This window comes from Lynx canadensis, chromosome A1, assembly GCF_007474595.2.
Source record: "Lynx canadensis isolate LIC74 chromosome A1, mLynCan4.pri.v2, whole genome shotgun sequence".
In the NCBI taxonomy this organism is placed as follows: Eukaryota; Metazoa; Chordata; class Mammalia; order Carnivora; family Felidae; genus Lynx; species Lynx canadensis.
The window spans coordinates 203,677,470-203,696,683 of NC_044303.2; positions in this window are offsets into that span (position 1 = coordinate 203,677,470).

Here is a 19,214-nt window from a genome sequence, read left to right on the forward strand (position 1 = left end):
ATGCTTTGCAAACTTTAATTAAAATTACAGGCTGACTTCCAAACCAAGTCATGTGAACCTGAAAAAAGCTTGTTTCCTAAGCTCTCCGAAGGAAAAACAAAAACAAATATCAAACAAAACAAAATACACACAGAACAACCACAGCCTAAGCAATATAGAACAATATATACTGTGACACAACTTGATAAGCTCAGCAAATATTGTTTTAAAAGTGAACACCTGAGGACGCCTGGCTGGCTCAGTCAGAAGAACATGCAACTCTTGATCTTGGGGTCATGAGTTCAAGCCTCACGTTGGGTATAGAGATTACTTAAAAATAAAATATTAAAAAAAAGTGAAAACCTGAAACTTGAGCCATTTCTGCTCCATTGCAGTTTTCGGATCTTTCCAGCATTTCCAGGCTTCTTGCCATCTAACTCTGGCTTTATTCTCTAACCTCGATTGATATTGAATATATTTTTATGGTACTGAAATTACTGAGTTTGAGAGAAAATAATTGCCACTAGATTTTTACCATAATCCGTGTTCTGCTGTGTTCTTAATGGCAGAGAGGAGAATCAGCCAATTCTGAGCAACCTGTCTGTGAAAAGCAATGTCATGGTCCTTCATATGCCCTGTTCCATCTGAGCGTTTTTTTTTTAATTTCAATTTTTAATTTTAATTTTTTAATATTTGTTTTTGAAAGAGAGAGAGAGAGCAAGCAGAAGAGAGGCAGAGAGAGAGGGAGACACAGAATCTGAAGCAGATGCCAGGCTCTGAGCTTTCAGCACAGAGCTCAGTGTGGGGCTTGAACTCATGAGCCGTGAGATCATGACCTGAGCCAAAGTTGGACACTTAACTGACTGAGCCATCCAGGCATCCCTAATCTGAGCTTCTTAACCTTATCATATTGATGAGAAAACTGAAGCAGAGTGATTTCAGGTGACTTTTTAAAATGACTCTAAAGAAAAAGTTTTCAAACGGTCTGCCAACTACAAAACCTAGTTTTTCCCTCCCACCATGATAAATCAATACCCCTGCTATGAGTGATTTACTGGAATGATCAGCACTTATGAATATATCTACTTGCATTCATATACATAGGCAGACTTTTTATATTATTCTTTTATAATTAGAAATTCAGGGGTTTGCTATTTTTCATCCTGAAATATAGGCAAATTGATGCTAAACCAATCAGACAATTTCTTAATATGAGTTCTAGTATCATGATTATATTGATTGTTATCACATCAATTTTCATCACCTCTGTAATAATTTTATTGTAAGTAAAGCATCACTTTATAAACAGCTCATCAGAATAATTTCATAAACTTGTAGCTTAGAAAAATTTACATTTCACTCATATCATGTCTTCTGGGGTTGAGTTCAGAACAGTGACTTGTTCTACTTTTACTCTTTTTGAAAAATCAGTTTCACTTACACTAGGACTCATGATATATACATATTCTCTAAATCTGTGAGAACACAGATCACTTCCTGTATGCATGGCATGGGTTTCTGACATGCTAATATTTCATGTCTTCATGCCTAAGAATTGAATTTAGCACAACATAGTATTTTGTTTTGTTTTTTGCTTACAAAAACAGTTTTGACTCTTGTATAGGATTCTCAGGCCAATGTTAGTCAAAGTTGTATATACTCAGGTAAGATGTCAGATAGGCTAAGGTTCTGTAGGACGGGGATGGGGAGGGGGTCATCTTATTTGCCATGATTATTTGGATTGCTCTCCCATTTAGTTCATATTTCCCCGTGTCATCTAGCATTGCTGAACCAGAGGACTGTATTTAGTGCCAAGGCCATCCATTGGGGCATCTCTTTGTGTATCTTTGTACCTAATTCAGATGGTGCACAAGTGCAACAAATTTGGCCTATGGAAAGCATGGAGACCAGGGGCTCAGACCCCTTCAGGATGTGAACCTCTGTCATGCTACCAGCTAAACTGCCAAGACCAGCAGAGATGCTTGCTAGCTGAGGGTTAGAGTGACCTTGAGGGGATGGTGGTAGAAAGAGCTGATCAGTTTGGCCCTGAGACCAGCTGCAGAGGCTGGGAGTAAATTGTAGATCATATCAATAACCTTCTTCTTGTACATCTTCCCCAGGAAGAAAGACCCGGTCTGGGTCTGGAGGGAATGCTCTCATAACACGTATGAACAAAGCTGATGTGAGAGGCAGAATGAGTGTTCTGTGGTGGACAAGGAGGTGTGCTGCCTAAAGTCCCCAGTCAAGGCAATGCTGTTAGGCACCACCCCCATGTGAGATTGCCTTTCCGCTGCTGCTGCTGGAGGCCACGCCCCCCACGCACCCCCCCCACATCCTTTGGCTGGTGAACACAGGTCCTGTATGGTGGGTACAGCAATTTCTCTGATTAGAGTCCAATCACATCATTTAGGAGCTAAAACTAAAATAAAACTGATCTCATTTTCTTCTCCTTTTTGTGCACTTTGAGGTCCAGAAGAACATCTTATTTCAATCTCATCCCATTTCTTTCTGACTTCTGCATCTGTGTTAGTCACTGAACCATCTGTAACTCCTTCCCTAACCACCCCCCACCTGCAGTTTAAGTCTGGTTAATTTAAATATACTTTACTTCACGCAATTTTATCTGATCCTCTGAATTGCAAGTGATGTTTTCTTCCATTTTCCTCCCTCGAGTACATTTTTTGTGTGTCTCTTTTTATGCCTGTACGCAGATACTGCCTTAAACTCGGTATTAAAATACTCATATTTACCTTCTGTTAATTTTAAATTTTTTAAAAGAGTACAAAGGCACTCTATCTTCTGGGTTTTTGCTGAGTAGTTTTGGATGTTAATAATTCAAAATGTTTGTGAAATATATTATTAAAAGGTCTTAGAAATAATAAGAAATAAGTGAAGAGTGATCAACAATGGGGTAAAAACAAGATTGTTAAAAAAAAAAAAAGTAAAGTGACCACAAATCCTGGAACCCTAACTATTTTCCTGTGGTTTATATGATCCAGACATTTGGTTTAAGAAAAGGCCAGAAGAATCAGAGGGACATTTCAATTTTCCTTTGAGGAAAGTCCTGCTCTTTCTCATGTTGAAAGTCCTGCTCCTCTCATGTGAGGTTGGCTTGTTTATTTTTTCCCCTAAATATACTTCTTGAGGGGTGCCTGGGTGGCTCAGTTGGTTGAGCATCCGACTTCAGCTCAGGTCATGATCTCACAGTTCGTGGGTTCGAGTCCCGTGTCGGGCTCTGTGCTGACAGCTCAGAGCCTAGAGCCTGCTTCAGATTCTGTGTCTCCCTCTCTCTCTGCCCCTACCCCACTCATGCTCTGTCTCTCTCTCTGTCAAAAATGAACAAATATTAAAAAAAATTAAATATACTTCTTGAATAGCCTTAGAGAAGACTCAGCAGCGGGATTTCAAAAAAAAAAAAACATAATTACACTTTAAAATTAAAAAAATATATAGATAGACAGTGTTCTGTGAGAAAAGAACTTGATGAGGCAGAGATGAAAACGACTTTAAATTGTCAATTATCTCTGTTGCTATGCATTCAAATGATACCTAAGGTAAATTGTTTCTACTCCTTCAAAATCATTGCCTATTCCTGACAAAATCCTAGTCAAATGACTAATTTCTTAGATCAGTGTGATCAGTAACTTTTAATGCTATGCTATTTGAGCCTAAGTACTAATTCTTGAATGAATATTTGCTGTACAGTGAAAAAAAAGCAAGACCTTTGTGGAATTTGTTGTCTTTTGTTGGTTACTTTATGAAAGGATTATTGCATAAATTCTAGTTACTATGTTAGTTTAGATTATAGCATTATCATCTAATATATAATCCAATATATAGATGTTATATTAATCTTTAGGCATTATTTATGCATTTTTCTGGTCCCAAAATATTTATTATTTGTAAATAATGTACTCTGCCTCAAAATGTGTATATGTGCAATACATAAGTATTTGGCACAGTAAAGCCCAAACCTCATATTTCTGTAATTCCTCTCCTCAAAGAGCTTAATGTCATACTCTATCCTGCCATCTCAATTCAAAACATATCATCTAATTAACTCTTATAGAGATACTGGTTGTCAGGAACAAAGACAAAAATAGTGCATATACCACTGCTTTTCCACTTAGCCCATAGAAATGTATTCTTTCCGCTACCAACAACATTTTGCTTTCCAACACAAATCTAACGATTGGGTACCCTGCTTTTCTGATAGTTGTAATCATCATCAGAGGCAAACCCTGAAAATAAAGGTGCCAGAATTTTCTGGAAGAGTTGAGACTTAAAACAATGTATTCACTACCCTTCTTACAATAGTGCTTTGTAAATGATTATCTCCGTATTGATTATTACAGCTGCACAGATGTTTGTAGGCAGAACCGGTTCTTATGGGTGTTGACAAATTTACTGTTGGGTTGTGGGTACAGAAATAAAATTCTGTTATTATAGTATCCAAAAGAAGATGTATGAGGAAGTTACATACAGTTCAAAGGATTGAGACATAATGCTACAGTGAAGAATACAGGATTTCTTTCACAGATGGAGGGAAACCGGAAGGTAGGCTCTGACTATTTCCAGCAGTGTTGACCTTGGTCTATTCACTCAGACCTCTGAGTTGTCTGTTCCATCTGTGCCGTGGTAAGAGTTTATATGAAATACATATCATTACATAATGACTAATGTGTAGGGAGCACTCAACAAATTTAGTTTCCTTCTCAGTCTTGACTGAATATTTAACATACTTAAATAAAATATTTTTGGGCCGCCTGGGTGGCTCAGTTGGTTAAGCGTCCAACTTTTGATTTTGGCCTAGGTCATGATCTTGTGGTTCGTGGGTTCAAGCCCACATTGGGTTCTACGCTGGCAGCACGGAGCCTGCTTGGGATTCTCTCTCTCCCTTGCTCTCTGCCCGCCCCCCCCCCCCAACTTGCATTCTGTCCCTCCCTCTTTTTCTCTCTCCTTTTCTCAAAATAAGTAAACTTTTTTTAAAAAAGTTTTTACTTCTTTTGAGTAGGTGTTAAAAAATATCAAATGATCAAAGGAATTTAGAATTTCTAGAGCATTTTGGAAATTGTTTTACCATTCAGCAACCCACTCTCAGCAATCCTCTCTTGACTGTAGCATTCTGCAAGAAGTTGGTTTTGACATGACAGCATTTTCAAGAATTTCTCCTCATCCCCTATGTCCAACTTTGAACAGTGTGATAGTCTCCACCTGCATTCCAGGAACCAAGGTGTTTTAGATGCCTCCACTGGGGGAATTTCCCTAGAGCAGTGGATGGAAGGTATTCCACACCAGAAAGACCCATGGATACAAGCAGACTGACTTTAAAGCCACACTGCTGTCCACTCTGCCAAATAAAACAAATTAAACCATTCATACTGGGTTTTCCCAGCATGAGATTTTGACTTTAGCTTTTTCTCACATGATGTTTAGTAGGCATTTGTTCACATTCATTGTCTCTGATTTAGAAGGGTTTTAGGGGGTGCCTGGGTGGCTCAATTGGTTGGACGTCCGACTTCAGCTCAGGTCATGATCTCACAGTTCATGAGTTTGAGCCCCGTGTCAGGCTCTGTGCTGACAGCTCAGGGCCTGGAGCCTGCTTCAGATTCTGTGTCTCCCTCTCTGCCCCTCTCCTGCTCACGTTCTCTCTCTCTCTCTCTCAAAAATAAACATTAAAAATTTTTCTTAAAAAAGAAGGGTTTTAGGAATTCAACTTACTAGAGAGTTATTTTAATTCTGTGTTTCACATGGCCAGTGACAGGCCAAAGCAAGCATGGCTTGTCCCCATGATGCCACATCCCCAGCTTCTCCAGAGATGTTGGGGCTATTGCTTCCTTTCTGTCCCTGCAGAAAAGGGTCAGGAGAAGGGGAAGGAGATTAACATTTACTGACTTGAACTTATGTGCCAGGTACTGAACTATGTGCTTCATGTGTTACTTCCTAGTACACTTTACTCTCATCCTATACTCAGATTAGATTGGTCTGGTTTGTGTTTTTAGAGATGAGAACACTATTGCAATTTGCCTCATTACATATTCTTCTGAGGACCAAAATGGAATAGGGTAAGTCAAGTTGAACTTTGGGTCATTTTTAAATCCATTAAGAACTTGAACACATGAAATTTGATTAACTGGCTCTATCAAGTATCATGAAAATTATTTTTTTCTCATTCTAATGTAAATGTCTGTTAGCAAATATTGAGACAACACAGAAAAGCAAAAGGGAATTTAAAAATGTACTACTAGAGATGGCCACTATTAATATTTTGTTATATAACTCTCCATAGGTTCTTATTTTACGTATATATCACACGTCATACATATAATGCCATAGTATAGAGAATACAAATGTAAGCTGTTCTATTTCATATTTTTATTGAGTTTTTACTTAAAAGCAATGCATTCTTTTCATAATATATTTCAAATTCTTCATAGTCTTCATCCCTGGATGCAAATGCTTTTCTATCTCCCAGAAGAATTTGCTATGTATATTCCAACAAGTTTCCCACGTGAATATGAACATATTTTTTTTCTTCTGACATAAATGGCAGCATGCATTACCCATGAGTCTGTGTCTCATGTTTGAAATGTCAGGTCTGTTCATATCGGTGTCTGTGGTATCTCTGCTGATTGGTTTTGTATTGACAAGCTCACTGACAGACATTTATATGTTATGGTGAAATTGCAATTTTAATCATCATAATTTTCAAAGTTATACATCCAAAAAACATCCATGCTTCAAATAAGTGTGATCTGGTGTCAGAGTTTCTGATTTTAGCCAATAAATTATGTTAATTCCATTTTTTCTTTTTGTAGCCTCTGGATATTATAGATTGATTTCTGGATATTTTACCTATTTGTTAATCTTCAGTCCAATGCCTTACTTTCTAATATTTTCTAAATGATTATTTTTAATTGAGTTTATCATCTTATTGAATTATAGTTTCTAATATTTTTTGGTCAGTTTTCTTTGGCTTTCTAAGTATCATCCTCAGCTGAAAATAATGACAATTTTTGCTTCCTCTTTTATAGTCTCTAAACTTCTTATGCATTTCTCTTATCAATTTGAATTTTCCAGGAAAATATTAGATAAAATGCTAGTAGTATTCATTTTGTTTTGTTTCTGACTTCAAAATAAACTTATTTTTTAAAAGAAATTCTAATTGCCATCAATTAGGAGAAAAAAGCACATTAAAGTTGGAGCACATACTCCTCTTTTTTATATGATTATCTTATTTTTGCCTGATGGAATCTTTTCATATTAGATTAATGCTTTCCAATCCAAACAATTGGTTATTCTATCTTACTTCCTGAGACAGAAATTCCAGTAGAAGTGATCTTTTTGTTCAATGTTATAATTTGATAAAATTTCAACATAATAATAATTAGAGAATTTGATGTCCAACTTAAAATAAAATGTCTTTGGAATAAAAGGCATCACTGTCTGGATCTTATACCAACACTCACTCAGTTGTCTTCTACAACACTAAAGCCTGTATCAAAATAACTCATACATGCTTCTTTAGGTCAGTCAGAAATAACCTCACAAAGGGCTGTGAGCATGCAGAATCATTATCTCATACTGCACAAATGAACCTACTAAGGAGAAGATAAGGATTCAGATGTACTTTGCATTCTAAACATTGTAAATTTACTCTAATTATGCATGTTTTGCAAACACTTAAAAATTTAAAACTACAACGTGTTGAATTATTGAGCTTAATTCTCTACATCAACAACAAACTAGTGAAGACTGTCTTATGTTTCTGTCTACAGGAGCAGTCAAATGAAAAAAAAAAAATCAGGCCTCTCCCCTGGGAACAAGTTAAGGTACACAGTGACTGGGGCCCCCTTCTGACCACACATCTCTCTAAGCATGACATAAATCGACTGCATACAACAGCAATGGTTTTCTTAAACTGTGCAGCCTCACAAGGTAATTTGCAATGGAAAAGACGAAAACAAATCTCCCCTCCCTGACTCTTCAATATACACTGTGCAAGCTGCCACGTTGGAAGAAGAAAATCTGGAAGTTATTATTTGATCTGGCTATGAAATTTTATTATTATCCCTTGGTTATTACATACTTGGAAAGTTTTTTTGAGAGAATATGAATTATTCATTTGAAGTAGGACATCAAATGCTATTGATCAAAGTGTTTGATTAAACCATGTTTTTAATGGTTATATGTAAGGATTAAAAAAACAGTAGTTAGGGCCTCTTACCTGGCAGGATAAAGATAGATGATGAATTAAGGCCGAGCTTTCTAAAATGAACAATCTCTATGCTGAAAATTATCAGAAGAGAGAAAAATGCTTCTTACCAAAGCCTTGGACAGGAACACGTGGGTCATTTTATTTAGACTTTTTGTTAAAGGAATTATTACTTTTTGTGTAAAGTATCATTATTAAATCGTGGTGTGCTTACAAGTTCAAGTCATAGATATTTATACAATGCTGAAATACTATCCTATTAAGAGTTACAGAGAAAAGAATATTCACCAATCATACAGTTTGTAACCTAACAGAATACACTAACATTGCCCTATTTCCTCTTATTTTCTTGTTATTGTTATCTCTGGATACTTCAAATTAGTCTTATAATATTTTCTGAATCTCTGATATTAAGCAATCCCACATTAAAAGCTTGAATCCAATTATTCACAACATTCATATTTATGTTTTATATGTAATGCCTAAAACAAATATTCACAAAGGAGAGCTATTTGCATACACATGAAAGATGTCCTTTTTATGAAGCTAATACAAACTGTAATTTACTGAGATACAAAAGAAGTTAATAGCCCCAAAACAATAGTTCTCTGGAAATACTAAAATACTCAAAAAACCACTCGATATGCACTTGAACATTTAGCCCATTTTCTGCTATTGCTAGTCATGACTTTGAGGGGAAAAAGGACCAAGACTTTTGAATAAGCAAATATTGTATTTAGCCACTGGAAGTGTAAACAGTGATGCATAGAGTGATGTAAATAACCCTTGAAAACAATTATTCTGTTTCATGTTATCCTAGAACCTTGAACAGAGAATGAGTTTTGAATCAGCCACCTGACAATGGGCGAGGTACTTAACACATACAGACTTGTTTTCTCAGCTGTGATATCAGTGCGTGTGTGTGTGTGTGTGTGTGTGCATGTGTGTATCTGATGGAGCAACATTACTAAAAAATGTTCTGATCTCTTTCTAGTTCTAACCTTTCATGCCTGTGGGACTGATTATTACACCTTTTTTCACCTCTACATTTATCAAACTTGACCCATTTTAGACTCTTCCTTGTTCTACACACTCTAATCTGGCAATTGTATTCACTCCCACGATCCCAATTTTACCAACTAATCCTGAACTCTTGATTCATATTCCTAACTGCCCCTGAGCATTCCAATCAGGATGCTCATTCAGCCATTCCTTTATTTATTCAACACATTGTTTATTTTCTTTATTATATTTTATTTCCTTTTATTTTGTATTTACGATATGCCATGTTGCAGGGATTAAATGGAAAGGAAGATTTAAAAAGGTGTCTACTTTACAGGCTTTCATTTAGAGAATGAATAAGTCACAGGGGTAAAAGTACAGCACAGGGAATAAAGTTAACAGTATCATGATAGCATTGTGTGGTGACAGACGGTAGCCACATGGTGTTGAACATAGTTAATGTATAGATTTGTTGAATTTCTATGTTGTGCACCTGAAACTAATGTAACATTGTGTGTCAGCTGTATTTCAATAAAAATTTGAAAAATGGTTATATTAAGAGGTGAAAAAAAAGGTGTCTACTTTAATAAAATCTACATTTTTTTTTAAAACTTTCTATTGTTCCCAAACTTCCCTCTGAAATCTGCATTTCTTCCTATCTTCTCATCACTTAATGAATGTCACCAAACCACATTTCAATTTATGGCACTCTCTGAGACATGGGACCATGAAGGCTTTGGCCACTCTTTTTACATTCTGCCCCCAAGCCTTAGGATTTCTATCTTAAAAATAGTTCTCCTACATCACCTCCATTGCCTTAGGACGCTCAAAATCTTTTATTCAACAAACCTACATTAAGCATCTAATTTGTTAATATTATTCTGCCTAAAGATTCACAAAGCCATTATGAAATTCACTTCCACACATGTATCATTTCACATTTAAAACACACTGAACCCTCAATCCTCTCTCTAACCTTATAGAACAAATAATACTCTTAGTACTTCAGATGCTTAGTTTTCCAACATTAAAGATTCAAGGATTAGCCAAAGACACTCATACCTACCCAACCCAAACCATTTTAATAAAAATCAGATTTATGTTTACAACATGCAAACAATAGTGCAAACTATAAGTCACAAAAAAGCAGAAACTATAAAAATGGATGAGCAAAATCTATGCAGTGTGGAGTATAAAAAGGGTAAAATTCGCTGAAGTGGGCTGTGTATCAACTCCTATTACTCATATACGTGTTTGTTGCTCATGATATTGTATCTCAAATGCTACTGTCAAAGACAATTTTCAAATATAAGGAACGATATATTAAGGTATATATCCATGTAAATGCATGGAAATTGGCTCTTATATATTTTAAGTGGTTGACGGTCAATGGTCACCTTGATAGGAGTCAAATGTGAAAAGGAAACTTAAACTAGTTCTGCCCATCAGTACTCTAAATGCCATTTTATTTGAAAAGATCAAATAAGCAGTGCTCTTTGTCTTTATTTCTCCATATCTCTTACTGTTTTTTGAAGTTCTAAGTCCTTCTTTAAAATACCTGAAGTTTGAAAAACTTGAGATTTGAAATTTTCTTTGAAAAATAGGGGTAACAAAGGAATAGCATTTTTTGGCCCAGAGAGGAACTGACCCTAGTGATTTTTTTCCAGTTTCTGAAACTTTTCCTTACCCTTCCTCTTCTATTTCTCATGTGGCACCATGGTGGTCACGTTTCTCAAAGAACTAAATAAGGAAGCAGCTGATGGAGAAGGGGCAGAAAGTAAGGAGGGAGGCAAGGCTGAGTAGCCGATTCTGAAGATAAATCCCTCGAAGATAAATGAGCATTGTTTCCTGCCCCTGGTCAGTGTGACCACCTCATGGCAGAACTGGATGCATAAAATACGAGCACTTTGTTCTTTTCAGAGTGTGAAGAATGGGGCAGACTCATCATTGTGCATCACAATCTGTTTACCTGTGATATAATTAGTAAAATTCCATGAACTTTAGATTTTTCTTAAGTTTTGTCTCCAGTTTTTATCATCGGAATTCATTAATGTCAGTTTTGCAGGAAGCACTTCACACTTTTATTCAAATATCACTATGTCAAACCAAGAATATTTGCCTGAACATTTTGTAAGAATTTACAATGTGCCAGGCATTGTTCTAAACACAGTAAATGGATAAACTGATTTAATCTTCACATCAACGTTATCAGTAGTCTTTTTTGGTTTAGTTTTTTAATCTAAAATGTATACACAAACTCACTGAGGTGCCCAGAGATTAAGCAATTTGCCCAAGGTCATAGGGCAAGGAAATAATGCAGGAAGGAAATATTCTGGGCCAGCCATCTGGCTCCAGAACAAATGCTTAAAAGCTATTGAGTGACTTGGACAGAATTTACCTTACGGATCTGGATTTGAAGTAGAAAATCAATCATACTGAGGAACTTTCACCTTATAGGGCCATTTCATAAATACTCATGGCAAAGTTCGTAGGAGGGAGGAGAAGAAATAAGTGGTCAGGAGTGTTCAGAGAGACCACCAAAATCTAACTCATTATGGGGACTGAACTAAAGAGATCCAAGGACAGGATGAATTTCATAAATGCTAGTAGCACTTTTCCTGTCACTTCTATTCTCTGTGCTCCTTTTCTGAACTAAAGCAGCTACAGACGCTGATCTTCTCTGATCTGATCAGATTTGCCCCCTCCTGGCCTCTTCCCAGTTTAGTGGTTTTGCAGGTGGTTTTGCAGGAGTAAGGTTGGTAGGCTCAAATCCAAGCTAAAATCAATTTCTTTCTTTGTAAAATGGTAATAGTACTGGTATCTACAACCACGTTGCTAGGGGATCAGTGCAATATTCCAAGCATGTGTAATTAAGAAAATATTTTTTAATGTTTATTTTTAAGAGAGAGAGAGAGAGAGAGACAGAGTGCAAGTGGGGGAGGGGTAGAGAAGAGGAGACAGAATCGGAAGCAGGCTCCAGGCTCTGAGCTGTCAGCACAGAGCCTGACGTGGGGCTCGAACTCACAGACTGTGAGATCATGACCTGAGCTGAAGTCAGATGCTTAACCAACTGAGCCACCCAAGCGCCCCTCCAAGTAATGTTTAGCATACAGCCGGGCACACAGTAAATAGCATCAGCTATTAGTATTGATCTTAATAGTCTTATTTCTTTTTTCTTTGTCACCTGCTCTCTTCCTTCACTTTTTGCCTTGTCACCTGCTCTCTTTCTTCCTGCTAGCTGCTGGATGACCTTCATAATGTTTAAACTAATTTTTAACTGATGATTATCAGTAGCTGAAGTCAACTACCTTGAGGGATCTTCCTTGTTTATGTGACAGTAATCTGCTATCTCAGCTGCAAATCTTTTGAGAAATAGGAGAATATTTCTTTGGACTGTTAGGCTAGGTCAGCTTAATTGTTGGGAAGTGCTTCATGAGTCAATGCCCTTGGACAAACAAAAGGACGTATTCTATTTTGAAACAGAAAGTTGTCTCATTTAGGTTTGGGATTAAACAGAGGAGAAGAGGGAGATAATAGCTCAGTTGTGCCTACTCTGCATTTGGGGCTGGATAAACACTCTCACAGTCTCATTTCATATTCCCAATGATGGGTAAATGCATTACCCCCCTCATGTTACAGATGAGGACAATGAAATTGGAAATGATAAGTCATCTCCCCAAACATCATACTTCTCTATTCAGCTAAAGTTTATGATCTTTCTATAGCTCAAAGTAATATATCTGAGCAGACATCGTTAAGACAATTCAAAACATTCTGGTGACTCAGAATAGAGAATTCAATGAAAGAAAAAGCATGGAAACCATCATTCAAATAACAATAAGGCCTTTGCAAACAGTAAAACTGTTTTTTCAGAGTGCCATGAGCTGTAAATAAATAAAAAGAATTTGTAATCATCAAAATTTTGCATTCTAAATATATGTAATATGTTCTTCAGAGCTGAAATTCACATTTTAGGGGCACCTGGGGGGCTCAGTCAGTTATGCTTCCAACTTTGACTCACATCATGATCTCATGGCTTATGAGTTCGAGCCCCACATCTGGCTTGCTGCTGTTAGTTCAGAGCCTGCTTCGGATCCTCTGTCCTCTCTCTGCCCCTCCCCTGTTCTTTCTCTTTCTCTCAAAAATGCATAAACATTAAAAAATTTTTAAATTCACATTCTGTGTTTGCTTTCCCCTTTCAAGGTTATTCTTGTCATTAATCTTGTATTTCCTTTCTCATCGCTTCTCCCACCCTTACCACAGGATAAGCCCAACAAAACTTGTAAGGTCAATATTTAGAAATAAAAACAATATTCAGCCATGCTTTTCTTTTTTTTTAAATTATTATTTTTTTCAACCTTTATTTATTTTTGGGACAGAGAGAGACAGAGCATGAACGGGGGAGGGGCAGAGAGAGAGAGGGAGACACAGAATCGGAAACAGGCTCCAGGCTCTGAGCCATCAGCCCAGAGCCCGACGCGGGGCTCGAACTCACGGACCCTGACATCGTGACCTGGCTGAAGTCGGACGCTTAACCGACCGCGCCACCCAGGCGCCTCATGTTTTCTACATTCTCCTAAGAAAGAAGGCTTATTAGAGCTTTCCAAATGTAACAAGAATTGTCCCCTCCAGAATCAGACGTAATGTTTGTTAATCCTATGGAAGAATATAGAAACCATTGCTCTCTTGTACCCAGTTTATTTAGTCTTGGGACCCAGCTTTATTTTGCCTTTCCCCCTTATCTTTTTTAGTTAGTATTGCTTATTCATTGCATATATTCTCCTATCAGATGCTGCTGGCATACATTTAAAACTCCATGCTTTTTATGAAGATGTTTCTCTGTCAATAGCATAGGTGTTTTTCAGGCACTGTTATGCACATAAAATTTGTTTTCTGTCTTGTGTTGTCTGACCATGCTTAGCTTAGCTGTGTTAATCGTTTTGCTTCCAACTGTACAGTTAGTGGCTTCATTCATGCAACAAATATTTATTGACTTTCGCTATATACAAGGCACAGTAGAGACTGACTGGACTATGGGTCCCCCAGTAGAATCTGGTACAAAGCTGGACATGTGGTAGTTGAGATATATGTAGTTACTAGGCTCATTGAAACTGACAATTAAAATATGAAACGCAAGCAGACAATAGCCTATCTTCATAGCCACAGAGAATGGCTTAGCTAAAATAATCAATTTTGTCTATATCCAGGATATGAACAGAAGCCAGACTGTATTACTTTTTTAAAACATGTATTATAAAACAGGATGAATTTCTCTATACTTTCATCACAATTACCAGTCATAGATGCAGTTCTAGAAATCAAATTAATAGTTATAAACTGTAGTTCATAAATACATAAGCCAATAAATATACATATATTTATTCATTCAACAAGCATTTATAGCACTTATGAGCACCAAGCATGTGCAGTGGCACATATTAAGGAGAGGACAGGAAGGTGTACTCTTTGTTCTTGGGTATCTTAGAGTCCACGGGGAAGATGGATATTCAAACAGAAAATTTCAGTGAACTGTCACAATTACCAATATAGAGAAGTACAACAGACTATGAAGGAGCAGGAGAAAAGATAAAATTTTCTTCTTTATTGTGGAGTGGAAATCAGAGACACAACAGATGAGCCAGTGCTGAGCTGATGCTCAAACTGATGACTAGAGGTTTGGAGGAGAGGCAAGGTGTGCCGCGGATGCGGGGTGATGGGAGAGCATGGGAGACTCTCAGATGCAAGCGATATTACAGGTAGAGACTGCAGCCAGTGTTTTCCAAGGTTGGAGTGTCTTGTAAATGGAGAAAGTAGACGGAAGTGAAGTGGGGCAAGGGCAGGACGTGTAAAGTGGGCAACCTTGCGAGCCAGGGGTAGAGCCTGAACGTCATCTAATGATTGGTGGAAAGACACAGAGGAATTTAAAGTGGAGACACGTCATGACCTGCTTTGAAAAAGCAGAGGAAGACTATCGAGGTGCCAACACTGGAGGCTGGGAGGACCAGCTACAAATTGAATAGTACTAATAAATGTGGGTTCACCTCTGTGCTGGGGCAAAATCACAGCATCACTGTCCTCTGAGTGTTTCCATTCCTTCCTGGCCACCCCCCAAAACGTGAAAAGGAAAACAAGTAATTTATGTGTAGGTAGGTAGATAAAAAGAGCCATAACCTAAACACTTTTTAAAACTACATAATTATCTCCAGCTGTTGGTTACCATGTATTTAAGAAAAACAAAACTTTAGAGTTTTTTTCTTTTTTCTTAGACTTACACACACACACACACACACACACACACACCACTGAGATCTCATTTGTCATTTTTTGAGGTGTTATCTCTGCTTCTTCAGTATAATGTTGTGTGTGTGTGTGTGTGCACGTGTGTGTGCACGTGTGTGTGTGTGTGTGTGCACGTGTGTGTGTGTTTCAATTTAGACATAGGTTTTCTGGGAAAAAAATCAGCCATGTGAAAATAAAATTTGGTGGGTTTTGTTTGTTTTGTTTTATCTGCTTGTTTGGGTTTTTTTTTTTTTTTGGTGTTTTCTTTATAAGACATACTAATGAATTTGAGAAACCTGTGACCAGGAAGTTATGCCTAGTTGGCTACATTTGGCTCAATCCATAAGTGGTGTATCAGTTTTCAGTTCAGGAAAAAACAGAGAACACTCTAAATACACCAAATAGAATGGTATCTGATGTGGACGTTAGTTGTTTACAAATCACAGCAAAGTTTGTATGGTCAGAGGTGAGACAAACCCTTTTCCGGCTTCCAGGAAATCCAACCAGTTGCAGGAGTTTCAAGAAACCACTACAGATGAGCTCACTGCTTGCAGCACTCAAGCAGGTGATTTGCAGAATACCTGGACTCTGCTGACATATCACCTATCTGCTCTCAACTGAAAGAGTGCCCACCACTGTCAAGGGAATAGTGACATCTACTTCCTTTCACCTTTTAAGCTATGTATACCTCTCAGTGGTGAAACCTAAGCTAGAGATGGCAAGAGAGTCAATCAAATGTAATTTCCAGGCTTCCCGCCCTGGCTACAAAGGACATGTGTAGGAAAAATGAGAACCATGTGAAGATGACAGCAGACATGCTGGGTCACATGGGTGCGCCATGTTGGGGATCATTCACACGGCATTTGTTCACCCAAGTAACATTTGCTTACTTGTGCAAAGAAAAGCTCAAACCTCAAATAGAAGGTCAGTAGATTCTAGTGAAGTTTGAATGTTTAGTAAATACAAGGATATAATAATTAATATTAACTGCAGTAAAATGTAGTCACTCACTAATACTAATTTAAAAATTATTTCTGAATATTGCTATCCAGCTTGAATATCTATAAATTTCATTTTTATCTTTTAACTTGTGAATACTTAAAAATACAAGTTGAATATCATCTGAAGAAAATTTCTACTAATTCGTCGGTTAAAAGAGGCATTGAGGGGCGCCTGGGTGGCTCAGTCAGTTGACTTGATTTCAGCTCAGGTCATGACCTCACGGTTCATGAGTTCAAGCCCTGCATTGGGCTCTGCACTGACAAGCAGTATGGAACCTGCTTGGGATTTTCTCTGGGCCTCTCTCTCTCTCAGCCCCTCCCCTGCCCATGCTTACTCTCTCTCTCCCTCTCTCAAAATCAATAAATAAACTTAAATAAAAAGGCATTGAACAAAATATCAATTTTTTGGAACTACAAAAATATAATTTATAAGCAAATTATTGTATAATATAGGTACTTATGCAAAAGACTATGTTTTTCAAGGCCGAGTTTGAGGTGTTTTGTTTCAAAATTTAGTTATTACACATCTTCCATTTAGACCTGTTTTCTGATTCCTTTTTCTTTAAATCTGCATAGTTAAATTGAACTGTAAACACTTTATTAAAGATTAAGTAGGTTCTCTAAAATTATTTTTTCCTATACAGATAATTAGAAAATATTAAGTTTGCTTTCTGTTTAAACTTAATTTGAAATAAATTAGACATAAATGGGATATTAGTATTTTTCCTAGAAATTAGCTAATTATTTCTTCTTATATTAAAATGGAAGTCATTTTTATTTAGCTTATAAAACCATTAAGTAGCAATATAATATAAACTGTGACTAATATCATAAAGATAACTTTTATAAATATGATTCTAATTGTGTCCCTCAGCATAGAATACAAAAGTGAATTCCTTATTATAGAAAGGAAGTAGTTATAATGTAAAAACTATAATGTTCCAGTTGCCGTAATAATAATAATAATCAATCTTAATTGCCATGATGAAACTCAAATAATTATCTCTAAAATTTGTGTTCTGTATAAATCCCACAATTAAAGTGCTTACTTTTCAGTATCACTTAAATAATAGTAATAAAATCTAAAAGGAATCAATTATATGTAAAATCCTAACCAAAATAATATAATTCAATGATTGTGTTACCTGTTTCAAAGGACTGTTATAATAATAAAATGAAGTAATCAATGAATATTATTGTTATTAATCTTGCTACTAAAGAGGGATTATTTAATACTGCTTGGAATGTAGAGAAAATTACAAAATGTGTGTTACTGATGTAATAAGGAAATAAGAATAAAGTTAGAAAACAAAATATTGATACACTGTTTATAATACTAAATCCTCTAACAAAACAGGTATATTAACATTTCTGACTTCATTTCATGATACAGGTTTATTGTACCTTATAATCAGAATCTTACATACTTTGCTCATTGAATTAGTGGCTATACCAAAGCAGGAACTCTACCAAGAACTGGAAATACTTAGGAGGTAGTTTTCAGTGAAGGCTAAAAAAACTAATATGGATGTGTTCTATTGGAGTTTACAGTTGAATGGTGGAGAAAGGCATTGGTAAACTATTCAAACAGTTCTATCATGGTTGTGAAAATGGCAAATGGACATGTACAATGCTCTTTCAGAATAAATAACATAGTGCTGTGACTCAAGCTTGAAGTCCAGAATGACATCTAAAATAAAATCTTAAATATTTATTATTAGGAGTTACACAGGCCAATAAAACAAAGATAGAAAGAAAGAAAAGAGAGTGTTGTTGGCAGTGATGGAGAGGCTATGAGTGGAGAAAAATTCTGGTGCATTGGTTTAATGGAGAAATAATAATAATAATAATAATAATAATAATAATAATAATAAATGTTACCTGCTATTTCGGAACTCACATTAGTAAGGTGACCACCCATAGGAGATGATCAATTAGTGAACGTGAAACAAAACAAACCTATACAATATTAAGTTTTGGATTGGTTTCATGTCTCATTCACTCTGATGAAAACAAAACAAAACAAAAATCCATAAACTCAGGAATCAGGAAGCTATTCCTGGGTTTATTATTTGTTTCAATTTAGGGGCGTCTGGGTGGCGCAGTCGGTTAAGCGTCCGACTTCAGCCAGGTCACGATCTCGCGGTCCATGAGTTTGAGCCCCGCGTCAGGTTCTGGGCTGATGGCTCAGAGCCTGGAGCCTGTTTCTGATTCTGTGTCTCCCTCTCTCTCTCTGCCCCTCCCCCGTTCATGCTCTGTCTCTCTCTGTCCCAAAAATAAATAAACGTTGAAAAAAATAAAAAATAAAAAAAATGTATATACAGATACTTGATGTTATGTTGAGTGTTTCTCAAAGTGGAATCCTAGGACCATATGAAAAACAATCAACAGAGAAGCTTATTAAAATGCTTATTCCTGGACTTCCGGATGTCTTATTCACACATGCTGGAAGAGAATCTCTGAAGTGAAACTCATACATTTGCACTTTAACGTCCCTGATTGTATTTATGCATGCTAAATTTTTGAGAATCACAAATGTAGATGCAAGGGTGTGCCCGACTTTTCCCATGTCCCTGCCAAGATCAGTAAAGAAAAGATTTCTGCTTTCTTTGCCACTTGAAGAAAGCTGGAATAAGCACTCAAGAATTCTCCATGACCTTTACTTTCTCCCTTCTACTGGAGATCTATCTGGTGAAATTAAGGTAAGTCTGACATTCATAGAATCCATTGGCAAAAGG